This window comes from Lepus europaeus, chromosome 6 (genome assembly GCF_033115175.1).
Source record: "Lepus europaeus isolate LE1 chromosome 6, mLepTim1.pri, whole genome shotgun sequence".
Classification (NCBI taxonomy): Eukaryota; Metazoa; Chordata; class Mammalia; order Lagomorpha; family Leporidae; genus Lepus; species Lepus europaeus.
The window spans coordinates 66,142,519-66,164,154 of NC_084832.1; the positions used below are offsets into that span (position 1 = coordinate 66,142,519).

Consider the following 21,636-nt stretch of genomic DNA (forward strand, 5'->3'; position numbering starts at 1 on the left):
TATATATGTATATATATGTTATATTATATATAATATGTTATAGATGACAAATACATATAAATGCATATATATACTTGTGTATATGTATATCTTTTAAAATTTATTTGAACTCACCCTTCATTGAAGTTGTCCAAATCATTAATGACTACAATTAACCTTGGTATGGCTAAGAGATTATAAAATAAAAGTACACAGACAGGAAGGATGCATGATTTTAACAAGTTTTTTGCATCAAATCACTAAGTTATTCTAGATACAAACAGATCTTTATTCATATGTTTGAGGGTCCTTCAAATAGTTTGTGGAAATGAAATGGAAAGATTTTGTATTAGTGCAGAATAAATTTGAAATCCATAATTTTCCTTAATTGTAATTGCTATCTAACTTTTGAAGACCTTTTTTATGTATGAAGTTCAAATATTTAAATACCATTTTCCTCAAATCTTTGAAGTTCTTGGTATATCTCACACACACACACACACAAATTCATTTATATCTTATCACCTTGTATTGGTGGTAGACTGGACAGTGCTAGAGGATTAAAAAGGTACATAGTAAGATGCCATGTGACTTGCTAAATTTGCTGTTTTATTTCAAAATGGTTACAATTACTCAATTTATACACTGGTTGACCATTTAAAAATTCTTATGTAAATCAGTTATTTGGTACAGAATATGCCATAGTCCTTAAAAATGATGTTTTATATCATTGTAGTGAACTTTAGTCCTGTCAAAAATGTAATGGTTCAGTATTTAAGTATAATTTCCTTTTTTAAAGATTTATTTGTTTATTTGAAAGAGTTACACAGAGGTCTTCCATCTTCTGGTTCACTCCCCAGTTGGCCACAACAGCCAGAGCTGTGCCAATCTGAAGCCAGGAGTCAGGAACTTCTTCTGGTCTCCCACGCAGGTGCAGGGGCCGAAGGACTTGGACCATTTTCTATTGCTTTCTCAGGCCACAGCAGAGAGCTGGATCAGAACTGGAGCAGTCGGGTCTTGAACCAGTGCCCATATGGGATGCCAGTGCTTCAAACCAGGGCATTAAACCACTGCACCGCAGCGTCGACCCCTAAGTATAATTTCTTACTACTGAACCTGAAGCAAATGTGTAAAAATCTTTGTGATGGAATTTATTTGAAATTCAACTTTAGCACACTTATTTCACCTAAAGCCCTGCTTCCTAAGTCACTGGCCAGGGTGATTTAATCTCTCTACAACTTAATTTCCTCATTATCATCAGGGTGGTCCCGCTTCCCTTCAGAGAGCATCTATTCTAGTAGTTGGAGGACTGTGTCAGGGTTCCTGCCAATGTAATGTTATTTTTAGCTTTGGAGTACCAGCCTTACTAGGTGGGAGAGGATGAGGGACACATCCAGGCTCCATTAACTCCTCCCCTTTCTGCTGAAGATTTGTCTACTCCCTGTCCATTCATTCTCCCACTTCCTCTTGCAAAAAAATCATTCCTTTATCATTACTTAATGGCCCTGTTAAAATTGACAATTTCATTCCCTTGAACTCTGCATTTCCTGAAATTAATACTGCCATTCTTGCTTTTTCAAAGTTAGTGTAACATGAAATATCTCCCTCCATTCATTTATTTTTATTCCACTCATGTATTTTTACTTACAGTAGGTTTCTTGCAGACAGTAATTGGTTGGACATTGTTTTCTTACCAATTCTGTCTGTTCCAGTCCTTTAATTGGTGTCCTTTAATTGATCATTCAAATTTAAAGTGGCTATTAATTAAATTATAGTAATAGATAACATTTTACACTTCTCTGAGTTCACTGTATAGCAGCATTTTGATATATTAATGAAAATCAAGTCTTCTCACCATCCAAGTGACTGGTCAGGGTGATTTAATCTCTCTACAACTTAATTTCCTCATCATTTTGTAAAACACACTTTGCATCTGTCAACTTCATAAAATCATCTTGAATATGCATAAGTTCCCAAATCTTGCTTTTAGACAATCTTCCCACTTCACCAAATATTATACACTAAAAAGCAATATATGACAACAATATAAATGGATATATGTTTTCATTTTTAAATACAAAAATATTCTAATCAAAGTAACATGCTCCATTTCCATGATGCCCTGGGAAATCATGGATCCCTATCAAGATGACAAACAGTGCTGTATGCTGTATCATCCTCCAAAAACTAAGAAGGGATGTGGATATATGGATTCCAATAACAAGAAGACTTGGGGGGGGTGGCACTGTGGCACCGTAGGTTAATCCTCTGCCTGCAGCACTGGCATCCTATATGGGTGCTGGTTCTAGTCCCAGCTGCTGCTCTTCCATCCAGCTCTCTGCTATGGCCTGGGAAAGCAATGAAGGATGGCCCAAGTCCTTGGGCCCCTGCACCCACATGGGAGACTCAGAGGAAGCTCCTGGCTCCTGGCTTTGGATCAGCACAGCTCTGGCCATTACGGCCATTTGGAGAGTGACCCAGTGGATGGAAGACCTTTCTCTCTGTCTCTCTCTCTCACAATCTGTAACTCTACCTCTCAAATAAATAAATAACACCTTTAAAGAAGATTTGGGAGAAACCAGAGCAGTGAAAACTGTCCTTTAATACCAAGGAACACTGAAGAGAAGGGCTGGAAGGGGCAGGAGGAATGCACTCCAGTTCTGTTTTGGCTCTTCTCCTGAGTTGGCTGCCTTTCTCAATAGAAGCCAGCAACAATTCCCCACATGTACTTAGGGTAGAATAAAGGTAGCACTAGACTACCTGTTATTGCTTTCTCTGCCTCTTACATATATTTCTTTTATTTTTTAAAATATCAAAGGGTTCCAAGATGGCAGAATAGCAACAAGGTGGCCTGATTTACATGGGCAAAATTAATATTAAAAAAGTGGAGAAAGTACACTCTCAGAGTAAAGCTGCAGGGGAAACTGCAGTGGGACATCCAGGGAAAGCAGTAAAAAGGGGCCAAATCTGTGCAGAAGCTGCAGACTCACAGCTGGGTAGCACGCGATGATGGAAGATGCAGCAGCTTGGATCCAGGAAGGGGGGCACCTGCCCACCCACCCTGGAAAACCACATGATCAGATTGCAGGGCCCACACCACTGTTGAGGCAACAAGAGGGAAAGCTTGGTGAACTGTGCCTTTTAGAGTTCAGCCGGGATCTCTCAGAACAGCAGGGCGAATGCTCACCCAGAGCAGAGGAAGAAAGGAGAAAAGGCAGAATGTCCCTCTCTCTCTCTCTCTCTCTCTCCCCTTTCTCCCTCCTGCAACAGCGACCTGCAGCCAATGTTGGGAGGGCTGTTGCCTTTTTTGGACTTAGGCACACAGAGGCCACCCCACATTGTATGTATGTACCCATCAATTCTTGGGGTTGCCGTCTTCCCAGTTGGTGGGGGCACACACAGCAGTGCAGGAAAAACCAATGGAGTGGTCTGCATCGCACCAGCTGCACCCACTGGGCAATGAGAGGGGGAGGGGAAGCCATCCATACAGAAGGGGACCATGGCCTGCAAGACTCTCCTAAGCACCCAGCACAACCAGGAAGTGAGCAGGGCTGTGGCTGATGGGTATCATGCACACCTGTGACCCAGATATCTTGGCAGAGAGAAAAATCCATGTATCCCACTGGCATTGAATCCATTACGGAAGTTTTCTGTAATCACTTCACTAAATAGACCTTCTATTCCTTTCTCTTTTTCCACTCCTTCAATCCTAAGACCCGTATGTTGGGTCATTTGATGGCATCCCATAGATCTCCAATGCTGTTTTTAAGTTTTCTAATTTCTTCCTCTGGTTTTTCATTTGAGCCCATCCCACATGGGCGCTGGTTCGAGTCCCAGCTGCTCCACTTCTGATCCAGCTCTCTGTTATTGCCTGGAAAATCAGTGGAAGATAGCCCAAGTCCTTGGGCCCCTGCACCCATGTGGGATAACCTGAGGAAACTCCTGGTTCCTGGCTTTGGATCAGTGCAGCTCCAGCTGTCACAGCCAATTGAGGAGTGAACCAGTGGATGGAAGACCTCTCTCTCTCTCTCTCTTTCTCTCTCTCTCTCTCTGCCTCTCCTTCTCTCTGTGTGTAACTCTGACTTTCAAATAAATAAATAGATTTAGAAAAAAAAAAAAGAAATAAAGAAAATCCCCCAGTAAAAGGACAAAAGAAACCCAAAGTAAACAATAGGAATATTCATGGAAAAATGCCAGGTCCAAGTAGTTACCTTGAATATAAATGGCCTCAAAACTTCAGTTAAAAGATACAAACTGATGGAATGGATTAACAAATAAGACCCATATATTTGCTGCTTACAAAAAACACACTTCACCAACAAAGATACATGCAGACTGAACGTGAAAGGATGGAAAAAGATATTCCATCCTAATGGGAAAAAAAAGGCCAGGTGTAGCCCTCTTAATATCAGACAAAATAGTAACAGGGAACTTCAACACTTCGCTTTCATCAATGGATAGATCAACAAGACAGAAAATCAACAAACAACAGAGCTATTCAACACTATGGAACAAACTGATAACTACACAACTGATATGACCTAACTGAGAAGTACACAACTTTTGACCCCACAATTGCAGAATACACCTTCTTCTTAGCAGTGCACAGAACTTGCTCCAGGATATACTAGGCTATAAAGCAAGTCTCAGTAAATTCAAAAAAATTAAACACATACAATTACAGTGATATGACGCTCAAAACCAACAACTCAAGAATCTTAAGAACATATGCAAACAAATGGAGACTAAACAACATGCTCCTAAATGAACAGTGGATTATAAAGAAATCAAAAGAGAAATTTAAAAATTTCTGGAAATGAATGAAGATAACAATACCTCATATCAAAACTTGTGGGATACAGCAAGAGCAGTGTTAGGAGGGAAATTTATAGCAATTAAGAAAATTGGAAAGTCACCAAATAAATGAGCTGTCAGTGCATCTCACGGACCTAGAAAGAAAATCACAAACCAAACCTACCTCACACCTTACACAAAAATCCACTCAAAATGAATGAAAGTCCTAAATCTACAACTCTATACCATCAAATTATTGGGGAAACTCTGGAAGATATTGGCATAGGCAAAGACTTCTTGGAAAAGACCCCAGAAGCACAGGCCATCAATGCCAATGTTGACAAATGGATTACATCAAATTGAGAAACTTTTGCACTACAAAAGAAACACTCAGCAAAGTGAAGAAGCAACCAACAGAATGGGAGAAATTATTTGCAAACTATTCAACTGATAAGGGATTAATATCCAGAATCTATAAAGAGCTCAAGAAACTCCACAAAAACAAGACAAACAACCCAGTTAATAAAAGGGCAAAGAACTTGAAGGGGCATTTTTCAATAAAGGAAATCCAAATGGCCAACAGACACATGAAAAATGCTCAGGATCACTAGCCATCAGGGAAATGCAAGTCACAACTACAGTAAAGTTTCACCTCACCCCAGTTAGAATGGTTTTCATACAGAAATCAACAAACAACAAATGCTGGCAAGAGCTAGACAGTGAGAGAGATAGAGACAGAGAGAAAGGTCTTCCTTCCATTGTTCACCCCCCAAATGGCCTCTACGGCCAGCGCTCTGCACTGATCTGAAGCCAGGAGCCAGGCGCTTCCTCCTGGTCTCCTGTGTGGGTGCAGGGCCCAAGGACTTGGGCCATCCTCCACTGCCTTCCCGGGCCATAGCAGAGAGCTGGACTGGAAGAGGAGCAACCGGGACAGAATCCGGCGCCCCAACAGGGACTAGAACCTGGGGTACCAGCACTGCAGGTGGAGCATTAGCCTAGTGAGCCATGGCGCTGTCCAGTAGTTCAATTTTTAAATGGACAAAATATTTAAACAGATGCTATACCAATAAACATTCACAACTAAAAATATGCAAATGAAAAGATTATAAGCTATGAGAGAAATGCAAATTAAAACTATAATGAGGGGCCTGCACTGTGGTTTAATGAGTAAAGCAGCTGCCTACAGTTCTGGCATCCCATATGGGCACTGGTTCAAATCCTGACTGCTCCACTTCCTATCCAGCTCCCTGGCTGCTGTGGCCATTTGGAGAGTGAACTAGCAGATGGAAGATCAATCTCTCTCTCTCTCTCTCTCTCTCTCTCTCTCTCTCTCTCCCCAACTCTTACTTTTGAATAAATAAATAAATATTTTTAAAAAGCACTATGAGAAAGCATTACACGCTTGTTAGAATGTCTAAATTTATACAGACTGATCATACCAGGTTGACAAGTAGAGAAGAGCTGAAACTCACACACAATACTGGAAATGTAAAGTGTTAGATTCACTTAGAAAATTAATCAGCCTCTTAAAAAGTTAAATAATAAGGAGTCAGCACTGTGGCATAGTGAATAAAGTCACTGCGTGCAATGCCAGCATCTCATATGGTCACTAGTTCAAGTCCTGGATGCTCCACTTCCTATTCAACTCTTTGCCATGGCCTGGGAAAGCAGTAGAAGATGGCCCAAGTCCTAAGGCCCCTGTATCCATGTGAAAGTCCTGGAAGAAGCTCCAGTCTCCTGGCTTCAGATCAGCCCAGCTACAGCCGTTGTGGCCATTTGGTGGTAAACCAGTGGATGTAAGGCCTCTCTGTCACTCTATCTCCCTGCCTCTGCCTCTGCCTCTCTGTAACTCTTCAAATAAATAAATCTGTTTTTAAAAAAGTTAAATAACAAGCAGGATTTAACATAGCAGTTAGGCCACTGGGATGGTCATATGCCTTGGAGTACCTGTTTCTAATACTGGTAACACCTTCAACTCCAACTTCCTGCTAATGCATACCCTGGAAGGCAACAGGTGGTACCTCAAGTAGTTGGGTTCCTGCCACCTTCACGGGGGACCTGGATTAAGTTCCCAGCTCCTGGCTTCAGCATGGTACAGCCTTGATTGTTGCAGGCATTTGGGACATGGACCAGTGGACGGGAGATCGACTGATCTATCTGTCCATATATATATTGCTATCTTTATCTCCATTGCTCTTTTTTTTTTTTTTTTTGACAGAGTTAGAGAGAGAGACAGAGAGAAAGGTCTTCCTTTTCTGTTGGGTCACCCCCCTAAATGGCCACTACAGCTGGCACGTTGCACCTATCTGAAGCCAGGAGCCAGGCACTTCCTCCTGGTTTCCCATGCGGGTGCAGGGCCCAAGCACTTGGGCCATCCTCCACTGCCTTCCCGGGCCACAGCAGAGAGCTGGACTGGAAGAGGGGCAACCAGGACAGAATCCGGCATCCCAACTGGGACTAGAACCCTGGGTGCCGGCACCACAGGTGGAGGATTAGCCAAGTGAGCCACGGCGCCGGCCCTCCATTCTATCTATATCTCTGTCTCTCCAAAAAAATGAAGAAAAATTTCTTAAAAAGTTAAATAAATCTGTTCCCCACTCCAACATGTTAAGAACTTGGAGGTCATCTCTTCCAATCCTTGCAACAAGAAAAAGATGATCGAACCAAAGTATAAACAACTCTTCCAGTCACCAGAGAAGAGAAATCAAAAAAGATACACCACCACCCCCAAAACTAGAGAGATGGGTAACTACTGAGAATCACAGTGTATCCGGTAGCATAAGGAACTGGAGCCATTAATTGACAGGAACACTGAAATGGTAATTGATAAACTGCTGATGGCTGAGTGTGGACTACCTTGAGAATTCAAAACTCGAGTGGCTTCAGTCTTCTAGAACCTCCCATACTTTTATGAATTTTACCTCTAGGGGCCCCACCAGATTCTCATGGTGAAGGCTGAAAAAAAATTCTCACAGCTTTTTGAGGAAAGAGAAGGTAAAAACAACCATTTCAAAATATGCCCTAGTTAAGGGGTAAAGAGAGTGAATGGGTGCTGTAATAACTCTGAAATAATGACCACAGCATATTTCATATTCTATTTTCTACAAGAAAGGTCTGTCCTAAAGAGAAACTGCAGCCTTAGACGACCTAGAGGAAAGGCAATGTGATGACCTAAGCCACCTCTAGCCTTCTTGCCACATAGCAAAAACACTAAGAAACAAATCTCCAGGTCTCAACCCAGCAACTCAGGAGCGGGAGATGGGATGGTTGCAGGTGGAAGGGAGATTATGGGGGAAAAAAGCCAGTGTAATCCAAAAGCTGTACTTTGGAAATTTCTATTTATTAAATAAAAGTTAAAAAACCCCGAGATTTAATAATAAGAATATACCATACTAATATTTTACCGTCAGCTCAACAGGGCTCCCCTGTGGATTACAATTGAGTGTTAAGACACAGAATCCATTTAAGAAGTTTCTAAGGAAATCCATCTATAAAAATGGGTGGTCAAAATCAAGTACACTAGAGGATATTGAAGCATCAACAACTAATGCCACAGCAAGCATTAGATATGGCCTAATTCTTAGCCAAAACCTTGGCCTTTGATTAGTAATGGTTTCTTAACCTCACACTTGAAACTACTGCAACCAAAGGAAAAAATAAACTAGGCTTCATCAAAACTAAAAACTTTTGTGCTTCAAAAATATCAAAAGAGTGAAGACACCCCACAGACTTCCAGTTTCCATACATAAAGAACTTGAAAACCATCTTACCTTCACAAGAAGGAAAAAAAGCTGAACTGAAAATCAACAACTTTCCCTCACATGTAAAGAACTGACATGACAGGCCAAACCTCCATCCTGAAAACTGGAGAAGCAGGGAATACAGAGAAAACAGACCAGCTTATTTGAAGCAGAAGTCTTTGGAGCCTCATAGGAACATTTTTAATACAACCTTGGTGAGTTGCTTGAGTCTGAAACTATTCTAGCTTAAGAACTAAAATTTGTGGAGTACCCAGTCTAATGGATGCTTCCATACTTTCACAGTTTCCTAGGTTTTACCTCTGAGTCTTACTAGGTTCTCATGGCAGTCATAGGACAAAAATACTCTTATTTGCCAGGGAGTGGGGAAAAGAAAACAGTTTTTAAAAAGCCAGAACATTCTCCATAACAAAGGTCAAACCAGCAAAGCAAAACTAAATTTTCCTTTAGTCTTTATTCAAGACTTTATTCAAGACTATATTTGTTGTTCAGGGGCCCTTGCATTTTCATATGAATTTTAATATCAGCAAGTAAATTTCTGCAAAAAAGGAAGTTGGGATTTTGATAGTAAATGAATAGGCCAATTGTGGAATACTGTCATCTCAACAGTATTGACTTCCATACAATGAATAGGTTGTCTAGCCATTTATTTGGGTCATATTTAATTTCTTTCAAGAGTGTTTAAGAGTCTTACATTTCTGTTTTGAATTTTTATTCCTAAGTAGTTTGGATTTTTAAATGCCATTATAAATGAAATTGTTTTCATAATTTCATTTTCAGATTTCTCACTGCTGGTATATAGGAACACAGCTGAATTTTGTATATTGATCTTGTATCTTTCATGAACTCTTTTCTTAGCCCTGATACATCTTCATTTTGTGTGTGTATGTGTGTGTGAATTCCTTAGCTCTTTCTACATCTAAGGTCATTCATCTACAAATGGAGACACTTTTACTTTTCCCTTTCCAGTATAGATGCATTTTCTTTCTTTCTTACTTCACTAGCCAGACTAGAACTTCCAGTACAATGTTGAATAAAAGAGGCAAGATCAGACATTCTTGTTTAATTTCTTATCTTAGTGGGAAATCTTTCAGACATTCACTATTAAGTTTAATGTTAACTATTGGTTATTCTTAGATAGCATTTAGCAGCCTAAAGAAGTTCTTTAATAGTTGAGTATTTTTACCATGAAAGGGTACTGGATTTTGTCAAATGACTTTTCTGCATCTATTGAAATGATCGGATTTTTTTTCTCCTTTACTTTATTAATATGGTATGTTATATTTGAATTTTTTGTATACTGAACCACCCTTGCATTTTTTAGATAAATCCCACTTGTCCTGGATGGATAATCCTTTTATATGTGGCTAGATTAGGTGTGCTAGCAATTTTCAATGACTTTGGGAGTTGCATTCTCAAGAGATATTATTCTAAACTTATAGTTTTCTGGTAATGTCTTTAGTTTAGGTATCAGGGAAATACTAAATCATCAAATAAATCAGGGTTTCCTCTTTTATGGAAGAGTTTGTGAAGGGAAAGAATTCTCTCAGATTTCTTTATCATGGAATGTCTAAATTTCTTCTTCAATTTTTTTCATTTATTTGAAAGGCAGAGAGAGAGGGAGAGAGAGAGAGAGAGAGAGAGAGAGAGAGAGAGAGAGAGAGATCCCCATCCACTGGTTCACTCCCCAGAAGCTTCAGGAGCCTCATCCAGGTCTCTTACATAGATGCAGGGGCCCAAGAACTTGGGCCAGCTTCTACTGCTTTCACTTTTCCAGGTGCATTAGCAGAGAACTGAATCAGAAGTGGAGCAGCTGGGACTCAAATTAACCTGTTTCACCACAATGCTGACCCGTCTTCTTCAAATTTGAAGGATATTTTTGCTAGATATTGGATTCTTGGTTGTTCTCTTTGAAGACATCATTCCTCTGCCTTCTGTTCTTCATTATTTCTTATGAGAAGTGGCTGTTCATCTTATGGAGAATCCCTGTATAAGATGAATTGCTTCTTTTGCTGCTTTCAACACTTTTGTCTTTTAACAGTTTGATTGTGATGTGTCTTGGTGTAGCTCTCTTTGAGCTTACTGTACTTGAAGTTCATTGAGTTTCTGAGATACAGGGATTAGTGTCAGATTTTGGAAGTTTTCTGCCACTATTTCTTCATTTTTTAAAAAAGATTTATTTATTTGTTTGAAAGTCAGATTTACAAAGGGAGAGAAGAAGAGGGGAGGGAGAGGAAGAGGGAGAGGGAGAGAGAGAGAGAAAGAGAGAGAGAATATCTTCCATCCACTGGTTTATTCCACAAATGGCTGCAATGACCAGAACTGGACCAGGCCAAAGCCAGGAGCCAGAAGCTGCTTCTGGGTCTCTCATGTGAGTTCAGCAGCACAAGGACCTGAGCCTTCCTCTGCTCAGGCTATTAGCAGAGAGCTGGATTGCAAGTGGAGCAACCAGGGCTCAAACCGGTGCCTCTATGGGATGCTGGCACTGCAGATGGTGGCTTAACCTGCTATACCACAGCTCCATCCCCTATTTCTTCATTTGTTTTGCCTCTGTCTCTCTTTCCTCTTCTCCTGGTACCACCATTATGTACATGTTGATATGCTTGATGGTATTCTACAAGTCTCTGAAGTTATGTTCCTTTGTTTTCTTTCTTTTATCTTTCTGTTCCTCAGCCTAAATATCAATTGACTTATTTTCAAGTAAGATAATTCTTTCTTCTGTCTACTCAAATATGATATGTAAATATCAACAGCATATTTTAAATGTGCTATAAGTATATTCTATAAATATGTAAAATTTTAATTTCAGGTAATTTTTTTATTAAAGAACTATTCATTTATTTGAAAGGCAGTTACACAGAGAAATCTTCCAACTGCTAGTTCACTCCCCTAATGGCCACAATAGTCAGGGGCTGGGCCAGGCCAAAGCCAGGAGCCTGGAAATCCATGCGAGTCCCATGCCTGAGTGGCAGGGTCACAAATACTTGCACCATCTTCTATTACTTTCCCAAGACCTCCATTAGGGAAGCTGGATCAGAAATGGAGCAGCTGGGACTCAACAAGTATTCAGACGGGATGCCAACTTACAGGTAGTGCCTTAAATGGTATACAACAACACTGGCTACATTTTTGAACTGCACTTGTTTTATCTGGTTCTTTTTTTTTTTTTTTTAATAATTTCTACCTTCAATCTCTTTCTTAATACTCACTGTATAGGGGCCAGGGCTATGGTGAAGCGGGTTAAAGCCCTGGCCTAAAGCGCCAGCTGCTCCTCTTCTGATCCAGCTCTCTGGGATAGCAGTGGAAGATGGCCCAAGTCTTTGGGCCCCTGCATCCATGTGGGAGACCTGAAAGAAGCTCCTGGCTCCTGGCTTTGGATTGGCACAGCTCCGGCCATTGCGGCCATTTGGGGAGGGAACCAGTGGATGGAAGACCTCTCTCTGTGTCTCTACCTCTCTCTGTAACTCTGTCTTTCAAATAAATAAAATAAATCTTTAAAAAAAGAAGTTGGCGGCCGGCGCCGTGGCTTAACAGGCTGGTCCTCCGCCTTGCGGCACCGGCACGCCGGGTTCTAGTCCCGGTTGGGGTGCCGGATTCTGTCCCAGTTGCCCCTCTTCCAGGCCAGCTCTCTGCTGTGGCCCGGGAAGTCAGTGGAGGATGGCCCGGGTACTTGGGCCCTGCACCCACATGGGAGACCGGGAGAGGCGCCTGGATCCTGGCTTCGGGTCAGTGAGATTCGGCGGCCATTGGAGGGTGAACCAGTGGCAAAAGGGAGGACCTTTCTCTCTGTCTCTCTCACTGTCCACTCTGCCTGTCAAAAAAAAAAAAAAAAGATGTTGGCTCAAGTCCTTGGGCCTCTGTATTCATGTGGGAGACCTGGAAGAAGCTCCTGGCCCCTGGCTTTGGATTGGCACAGCCAATTGGGGAGTGACTCAGCAGATGGAAGATCTCTCTCTCTCTCTTTCTCTCTCTCTCTCTCTGCCTCTCCTTCTCTGTAACTCTGACTTTCAAATAAATAAATATTTTTAAAAATATATGTATTTGGAAAACCTTGAGGCCGGCACCATAGCTCAATAGGCCAATCCTCTGCCTGTGGCACCAGCACATTGGGTTCTAGTCCAGGTCGGGGCGCCAGATTCTGTCCCAGTTGCCCCTCTTCCAGGCCAGCTCTCTGCTGTGGCCAGGGAGTGCAGTGGAGGATGGCCCAAGTGCTTGGGCCCTGCACCCCATGGGAGACCAGGAGAAGCACCTGGCTCCTGGCTTGGGATCAGTGCAGTGCGCTGGCCACGGCGGCCATTGGAGGGTGAACCAACGGCAAAAGGAAGACCTTTCTCTCTGTCTCTCTCTCTCACTGTCCAGTCTGCCTGTAAAAAAATTAAATAAATAAATAAATAAATAAATAAAAAATAAATAAAAAATAGAAAGCCTTGAAACTTGACACACACCTTATAACTTAAGCAGTCATTCAAAATGTCCCATATACTTTTATTTAAAATGTGAACCTGCCTCTGCATCTCTGTAACTCTGCCTTTCAAATAAATAAATCTTTAAAAAAAAACACACTCACTATGTGAAGAGACATCGTTCTCACACTATTCTTTTTTTAAAAAGATTTATTTATTTATTTGAGAGGCAGAGTTACAGACAAAAAAGAGGGAGAGACAGTGATATATAGAGAGAGGTCTTCCATCCATTGGTTCACTCCCTAATGACTGCAACAGCTGGAACTGGACTGATCCAAAAGCCAGGAGCCAAGAGCTTCTTCTAGGTCTCCCACACTCACACTGTTCCTTAACACTTCAGATATGCTTTCTTTTCATTCTTTGCACATATTTAAAATAACTGATTAAAGTCTTTGTCTAAGGGCCAGCATTATGACATAGTGGGTTAAGCTACTGCCTGAAACACCAGCATCCTATATGGGTGCCAGTTCAACTCCCTGCTGCTCCATTTCTTATCCAGTTCCCTGCTAATGTGACTTGGAAAGCAGAAGATGATGGCCCAGGTACCTGAGTCCCTCCCATCCATGTGGGAGACTGGGATAAAGCTCCTGGTTTCAACCTGAAACAGCCCTGGCCATTGTGGCTATTCGGAGAGTGAAGCAGCAAATGGAAGATTGTAATTGTGTGTGTGTGTGTGTGTCCCTCTCTCTATAATACTGCCTTTCAAATAAATAAATCTTTTTTGAAACTTTTTTGAAAGTTAAAACAAATTTTTTTAAATTTTTTTTTTACTTTTATTTAATGGATATAAATTTCCAAAGTACAGCTTATGGATTACAATGGCTTCCCCCCCCCCATAACTCCCCTCCCACCTGCAACCCTCCCCTTTCCCGCTCCCTCTCCCCTTCCATTCACATCAAGATTCATTTTCAATTCTCTTTATATACAGAAGATCAGTTTAGTATATATTAAGCAAAGATTTCAACAGTTTGCCTCCACATAGCAAAACAAAGTGAAGAATACTGTTGGAGTACTAGTTATAGCATTAAATAACAGTGTACAGCACATTAAAGACAGAGATCCTACATGACATTATTGAAAATTAATTAATTTTCTATGCAATTTCCAATTTAACACCAGGGTTTTTTTTTTTTTCATTTTCAATTATCTTTATATACAGAAGATCAATTCAGTATATACTAAGTAAATATTTCATCAGTTTGCACCCACACAGAAACACAAAGTGTAAAAATACTGTTTTAGTACTAGTTATAGCATCACTTCACATTAGTCAACACATTAGGGACAGATCCCACATGAGATGTAAGTACACAGTGACTCCTGTTGTTGACTTAACAATTTGACACTCTTGTTTATGGCATCAGTAATCTCCCTAGGCTCTAGTCATGAGTTGCCAAGGCTATGGAAGCCTTTAGGGTTCACCGACTTTGATCTTATTCCAACAGGGTCATAGTCAAAGTGGAAGTTCTCTCCTCCCTTCAGAGAAAGGTACCTCCTTCTTTGATGGCCCCATTCTTTCCACTGGGATCTCACTCATACCAATGCCATCTCACTAGTCCAAGTGATCAATCTCAGTTCACAATTGATGACTTTGATAGGTCTAAGAGTCAAAGGGATCACACAAACAAGACTAGTGTCTGCTAATACTAACTGATAGAATCAAAAAGGGAGAGAACGATCCAACATGGGAAGCGGGATACACAGCAGACTCATAGAATGGCAGATGTCCTAAATAGCACTCTGGCCTCAGAATCAGCCCTTAAGGCATTCGGATCTGGCTGAAGAGCCCATGAGAGTATTGCAGGCATGGAAAGCAAAGACACCCTGGGGAAAAAAAAAAGAAGACCTAAATTAAAAGTTAAAACAAATTTTAAAAGTCCTTGCCTTGGCAGTTGCAGGTTGTCATCTCAAATCTCAGCAAGTGCATGCAGGGTACAAACCTGCTGGTGTTTGTCATTCCCCTAGTTCATTCACAGAACCTGCAATGAGATCAACAACAGAATATTCAGTTACCCTCATCAAGGGTATAGTCTAAGGTTTTAAGCAAGTGTAACTCACTTCCAACATCATACTCAAGAAGAATGGCATATGGGTACTGGTTCATGTTCCGACTGCTCCACTTCTTTTTCAGCTCCCTGCTAATGGCCTAGGAAAAGCAGCAGATGACCCAAGTGTTTGGACCCCTGCCACCTATATGGGAGACTCAGATGAAGCTCTCGGCTCCTGGCTTCAGGCTTCAGTCTGGCCCAGCGCTTGCTATTATTGTCATCCAAGGAGTGAACCAGATGATGGAATCTCTCTCAATCTCTCTGTCTCTCCCTCTCCACAGTAACTCTGACTTTCAAAACAAATAAATAAATCTTTTTAAAACACAAAAGGACATTGACATCAGTATGCTAATGAGTGCCAACACTGCCAGCAAAGTGGCTACAGAGTTCTGTGAAACCACTATCGGCAGCTAAGTAACAGAGAATGGCCTTCTTTTCAAAGAACTTTTGCAGACTCCAATTCTTTAATGATTGTGGTTGCTGATGCAAACACTGTTGAACTTTGTGGTACTCTTAAAAACATCATGGCCTTAGGAACTGGGTTCTGTGACTACCTCTGCTATGGTGACATTAAAGCTGCCATCATCCACATGTGCCTCATGGAAATATTTGCTTTTTCCAGGATCTCTGCTAGGGTCAGGAGTCCACAGTCACTGTCCTAGAGAGCTGCCAGGTGGCCAACCTGATTGTCACCTGCTACACAGGGTGGAACCACAGGTGGCCAAGGCATTTGCCAGAACTAGGAAGACCACTGAAGAATTGGAGGAGATGCTGAATGGGTAGAAGTTTCAAGGACCTCAGACTTCTGAAGTGTACCACATCCTCAAACAGAAAGAACCAGCTGACAAGTTTCCATCTGCAGTATATCAGATCTTCTGTGAAGGCAGGCTCTTCCTAGAGATGTTGTCTCCAGAGCTATCAGAGTATATCTGAAGTTAGCCATGCAACACATTGGAAAATGTTTTATCTTTCTAATCAATCTTCTGTTTTCACATGGAACTATGTGACTTGGCAGCAACATGTTTGCTTGAAGGTAATCCTAGTTTGGATAGTTACATATTTTTATAGTTTAACTTTTTAATTGTGAGAGACAATTCATCGGCTAAGATGTACTGGGCAGTAACTATATACACATGTAAACATGTAATTGTGTATTGTTTCTCATTCTGTGAGACCAAAATTTCATGTCCATTTTAAAAACTGCTTTTGAAACTTTCCTACTGTGATAGTTTATAAGATTATGACTGGGGCTGGCACTGTGGCAAAGAAGGTTAAACTGGGGCCAGCATGGTGGCAGAGAAGGCTAAGCCTCCATCTGCAGTGCTGTCATCCCATATAAGCACTGACTCAAGTCACGGCTATTCCATTTCTGATCCAGCTCCTGCTAATGTAGCAGAGAATTCAGCAGAGAATGGCCAAGTCCTTAGGCCACTGCACGCACATGGGAGACCTGGATGAAGCTCCTGGCTCCTGGCGTCAGCCTGGCCCAGTCCCAGCTGCTATGGCCATATGGGGAGTGAACCAACAGATGAAAGATTTCTCTATCTCTCCCTCTCTCTCTGTAACTCTGCCTTTCAAATAAATATATAAATAAATAAAATATTTTTTTAAAAAAACCATTGGGAAGGAGGACCCTTCTCTTTGTCTCTCTCTCTCTCACTGTCTGTAACTCCACCTGTCAAATAAATTTTTTAAAAAAGACAATTGCTAAAAACAAAAAACAAAAAAACCTGCTGGGCCTCTGTAGTTGAAATACAATTCATACATATCTTAGTAAAGGTATTTTTTATTCTTTTGATGATAAATTTAACCTGTATTAACATAGTAAAAAGAATAAAGCAGTGTGTTCAATGATTAACATATTTAACTTTTAAACACTATCCCAAAGACAGAATAATTAAGTAGTTTGATTGTGGGTTTTTTTAACAATTGATTTTAATGATTTTTATAAATTTTAACAATTTTTAATTGGATAATCCATTTCCATAATTTCTACCTGCTGCAGTTCTCTGCATTGCTAGCCTCTTTTTATTTCCATTCACTGCCAGAATGTGCTTCTGTAAAGGCTCAGCAGTGGCACAAGACAGAAAGCTCGTCTGTAATTTTCTTGCTGTGGGTGACACAATCCTCTGGTTAACAACAGACACTAGAATGATGCTTTCCAGTATTGTTTTTTGCATGTATTTCTCCAAAGGCTTTCAGATCCCTTGAGAGGCAGCTGCTGTGACAGTTCTTACAAAATGCAGTTGCTGTGGTTGGTCACCTGATGAATACACTTGGAGCCAGGAGTCCAGTGCTCCTCGACCTTCCAAGACATCACTGGGCTGATCTGACCTCCAGCTAATTGGTTGTGTGGCCATGTGTCATAGGATTGAGTATCCTAGATTCCAATAGTTATTCTAAGTATTCCTTTGAAAGGTCAAGTTGGTTTGTGAAAAACACCATCTATATACCCTCTCGGTACAGAAGTATATTAGTATGTCAGAGAAACCTAATAATTCAGAAAGTCCCAAAGGCATTCAACTGAGGAAATTTTTTGACAAAGGAAATATGCTCAAGTTTTCAGAGAACACTGTTTTAGGCTCAGGTGACCTTAAGACAGCTCAAGTAGAACCATCTCTCCTTGCAAGAAGTTGGAATAAATAACTATCAGTCATATTGTTAGTTCTGAACTTTCACAGTTTAGGTCTGCTGTGAATCTCTGATAAAGTTTTAAGGTGACACTATTAAGTACAACCAAGTAGTGTCAACCTTGCTAAAACAAATTATGGGGCGGCGCTGTGGCGCAGCGAGTTAACACCCTGGCCTGAGGTGCTGGCAACCCATATGGGCACCGGTTCAAGACCTGGCTGCTCCACTTCTGATCCAGCTCTCTGCTATGGCTTGGGAAAGCAGTACAAGATGGACCAAGTCCTTGGGCCCCTGCACCCATGTGGGAAACCCGGGAGAAGCTCCTGGCTCCTGGCTTCAGATCAGCACAGCTCTGGCCATTGCAGCCAATTGGGGAGTGAACCAGAAGATGGAAGACCTCTTTCTCTCTCTCTGCCTCTCCTCTTTCTGTGTAACTCTGACTTTCAAATAAATAAATAAATAAATCCACTTTGGAGATGGAGTCAAACCTTTTCCTCTGACTCTTAACTATAAATGGCCCATGGCAACAGCCTAAGGAGGATGTTGTGATGACATGCCCATTACAAAGGGAATGTTAGTTTTTCCAGTAATTCTAATCTGCTAGCCTTTTACTTACTTGTTCTATATTTTATAAACTCTAGGTGGATATATCATTTTAAAACTCGGTTTGGAGTGCAGTGGAGGATGGCCCGCATGGGAGACCAGGAGGAAGCACCTGGCTCCTGCCTTCGGATCAGTGTGTTGTGCTGGCCACAGCACGCCAGCCATGGCAGCCATTGGAGGGTGAACCAGTGGCAAAGACCTTTCTCTCTGTCTCTCTCTCTCACTGTCCATTCTGCCTGTCAAAAACAAACAAACAAACAAAAACTTGGTTTGAAAACATTTAACCACCCCCATCCTGCCAAAGTTTATGTCCAATATGTACTACATTTGGGCTTCCCAAGGGACATTTTCTATTGACTGATATTTTTCCCTGTAAATGGACCATACTTTCTTATTTCTTTTCATGTTACTTATTTTTTGTTAAAAACTAGACATTTTAAATAATATAAAGTATGGAAATCAGATTCTTGTCTTTCCCCAGATATTTTTGTTTTTGAACTAATTCTCCCATTATGGGGTGGGGTTACTAAAGTCTGCTTGGAACACAGGGATCAGCTAATAATGGAACAGAGATTTCCTTTGAAAGTGGGAACCGGTAAATCAGTTTTTCCCAGGACCTTTGTGTACATGTTGGAACATGCCTTCAATACAGAGTCATGAGTTTACAGCTTGACTTAATCTTCACTTTCTTCTTGTGCAGAGCCTTAGAATTGCCAGAGATGAGAACTCTGGGCCTTTTCAGGTCTTTCCTAAGTATGCAAAATCCTGCAAATGCTAATAGCTCTAGATCTGCATGTGGCCTTCTAGATTTCCAGGAACATACAGCTTCAGAAGTGCCCTATGAACATCTCACTCTATGGTATTTTTCTTTTAAACACTTGGGTTAGGTTATTCACATCCCAGCTGTTGTCTACACCTTAAGCAGCCATAATGTTCAACAAGTCCCTCTGATTTATTGTTTTCAACAAATATCCCCAAGACAGAGGCTGAGAAAGCTCTAAGTAATGCCAACTAAATCCAGGTACCCAAATGGCTGTATATTTATTTGAAAAGATTAACTTGGAAAGATCTGCATGTTGGTAAAATGAGCCAACAAGCAAACAAGTCTGTTTCTGCTGGCAATAGTTTTTAAAATATTAATTTTAGTTGTCTTTCCTAATGTTTTATAATTCCCACACTGGGATTAGAATTTACACCACACTCATAGTCGAAGAACCTCAATCCAATAAATTAACCTGAAGTGGTTCTGGTTGGTAGCAACTCCTAGCATCAGCAGAAACCAAGGCAGATCATTTCAATGTAGGTACTTCATGATTCCCAAAGGTAAGATTCAGTCCAACTATAAGCTATTCATAAAATGTCGCAAACATGTGAGGAATCAAACTACCATGAACAGTGGTCATGAGAAACTATAAACAGAAGAAAAAGACATAGAAATACAGCTATTAAAATTATAAGACACTTTATGCTCAGGAAATAGGTTTCAAAGTATGTTGAAATGGTTAGAGTTTAACACTGTGTAGAACAGGAAGAGTATCTATTGGTCTACTTTAGAACTTCAAGGTAGGTTTTTGAAGGAAATAATGCTGAAGCTCAGGCTTGAAGAACAATAGACAACTAGTCAGGAGGCAAGAAAACACAGTGCCTGAGTCCCAGACAGAAAAACCATAAAAAAAGTACTACATATGGAAGCCTGGAACAGCAGGAGGACTTCAGCAGGAAACTGTGAACGTCTATCTGTTATTAAAGTAACAGGGAAAACAGGAGAGCTGCAGAAATAGATAGCCCTGTAAACTATATTAAAAAGTACAGACTTCTGGCCGGCGCCGTGGCTCAACAGGCTAATCCTCCGCCTTGCGGCGCCGGCACACCGGGTTCTAGTCCCGGTCGGGGCACCGATCCTGTCCCGGTTGCCCCTCTTCCAGGCCAGCTCTCTGCTGTGGCCAGGGAGTGCAGTGGAGGATGGCCCAAGTGCTTGGGCTCTGCACCCCATGGGAGACCAGGATAAGCACCTGGCTCCTGCCATCGGAACGGCGTGGTGCGCCGGCCGCAGCGCGCTACCACGGCGGCCATTAGAGGGTGAACCAATGGAAAAGGAAGACCTTTCTCTCTGTCTCTCTCTCTCTCTCACTGTCCACTCTGCCTGTCAAAAATTAAAAAAAAAAAAAAAGTACAGACTTCTTTTCAGTGACTCTAGGCAACAGAGCCCTTGAAGGTTTTGAAAGGAAGTTTCATGATCATTTTCTTTCAAGCAGACTTCCTGGAAGTCCTGAGGGGAAAGAATAAAGAGGGGCAACACTGATAAGTCATGGATCAGTTAGGAGGCTATTGCACAGCCCGGGAGAGTGAGGTCAAGGGCCTGAAAAAGCAGGGCAGTAGTAAGAATTAAGAGTAGAAACAGATTTGAGAAAGAACAGACAAAATCAACAAAACCTGTGAATGACTAGCTATGTGGAGGATGAAAGAGAAAGAATGCCTCCTACATTCCTTCGTTGGATCACTGGATGGTAGATATTGACACTGGAGATAAAGAAGAGCATGGTGGCAGAAGGAGGTGACAGGTTAAGTTTGGAAGACACTAGGTTTACAGAACAAAGTTGGGAATTTTAATAAGCAGCAGAATTTATGAACTTGAAGCTCAGAGAGACGTCAAAACAGATAACTAACTGCTTGAATGAGTAATTCGCCATTCTCCTTGTCTCAGTCTCTATACCTTTCAAATAAAACAAATAAAAAGTTTAAAAAAAATCATAGTTGTTTATATGTAGGAAGAGTTGACATGTTTATGACTAAATTTGAAGAGTTTTCCTTTCTAAGGGGACTGTAGAGAGATGAAAGCAGTAGCCCAAGGGCTAGAACCTTGCATTAGGATACAACAAAAACTTCAGGAACGACTTGATGCTTTTTGGAGTAAGATAGGCTATAAGCCACAACAATTATGCACAAAAATATAAGCAAGTTTGATTAAAAAAAAAACTGTTGAAAACCACCTACATGTCAAAAAAAATAGAACAATTAAATCAACATAATATATCCATTTCAGAAAATACCATACGGGGCCAGCGCTGTGGTGCAGCGGGTTAAAGCCCTGGCCTGAAGCGCTGGCATCCCATATGGACACTGGTTCTAGTCCCGGTTCCTCCTCTTCCAATCCAGCTCTCTGCTATGGCCTGGAATAGCAGTAGAAGATGGCCCAAGTCCTTGGGCCCCTGCACCCACATGGGAGACCCAGAAGAAGCTCCTGGCTTTGGATTGGCATAACTCCAGCTGCTGCGGCCATCTGGGGAGTGAACCAGTGGATGGAAGGCCTCTCTCTCTATTTCTACCTCTCTCTGTAACTGTCTTTCAAATAAATAAAAT

General features: G+C 41.3%; 1 pseudogene; it reads left to right on the forward strand.

Annotated features, from left to right (window-relative positions):
- Window positions 1-3,478: 3,478 nt before the first annotated feature.
- Window positions 3,479-15,982, forward strand: LOC133762104 (glycerol-3-phosphate dehydrogenase 1-like protein; annotated as a pseudogene).
- Window positions 15,983-21,636: the final 5,654 nt, after the last annotated feature.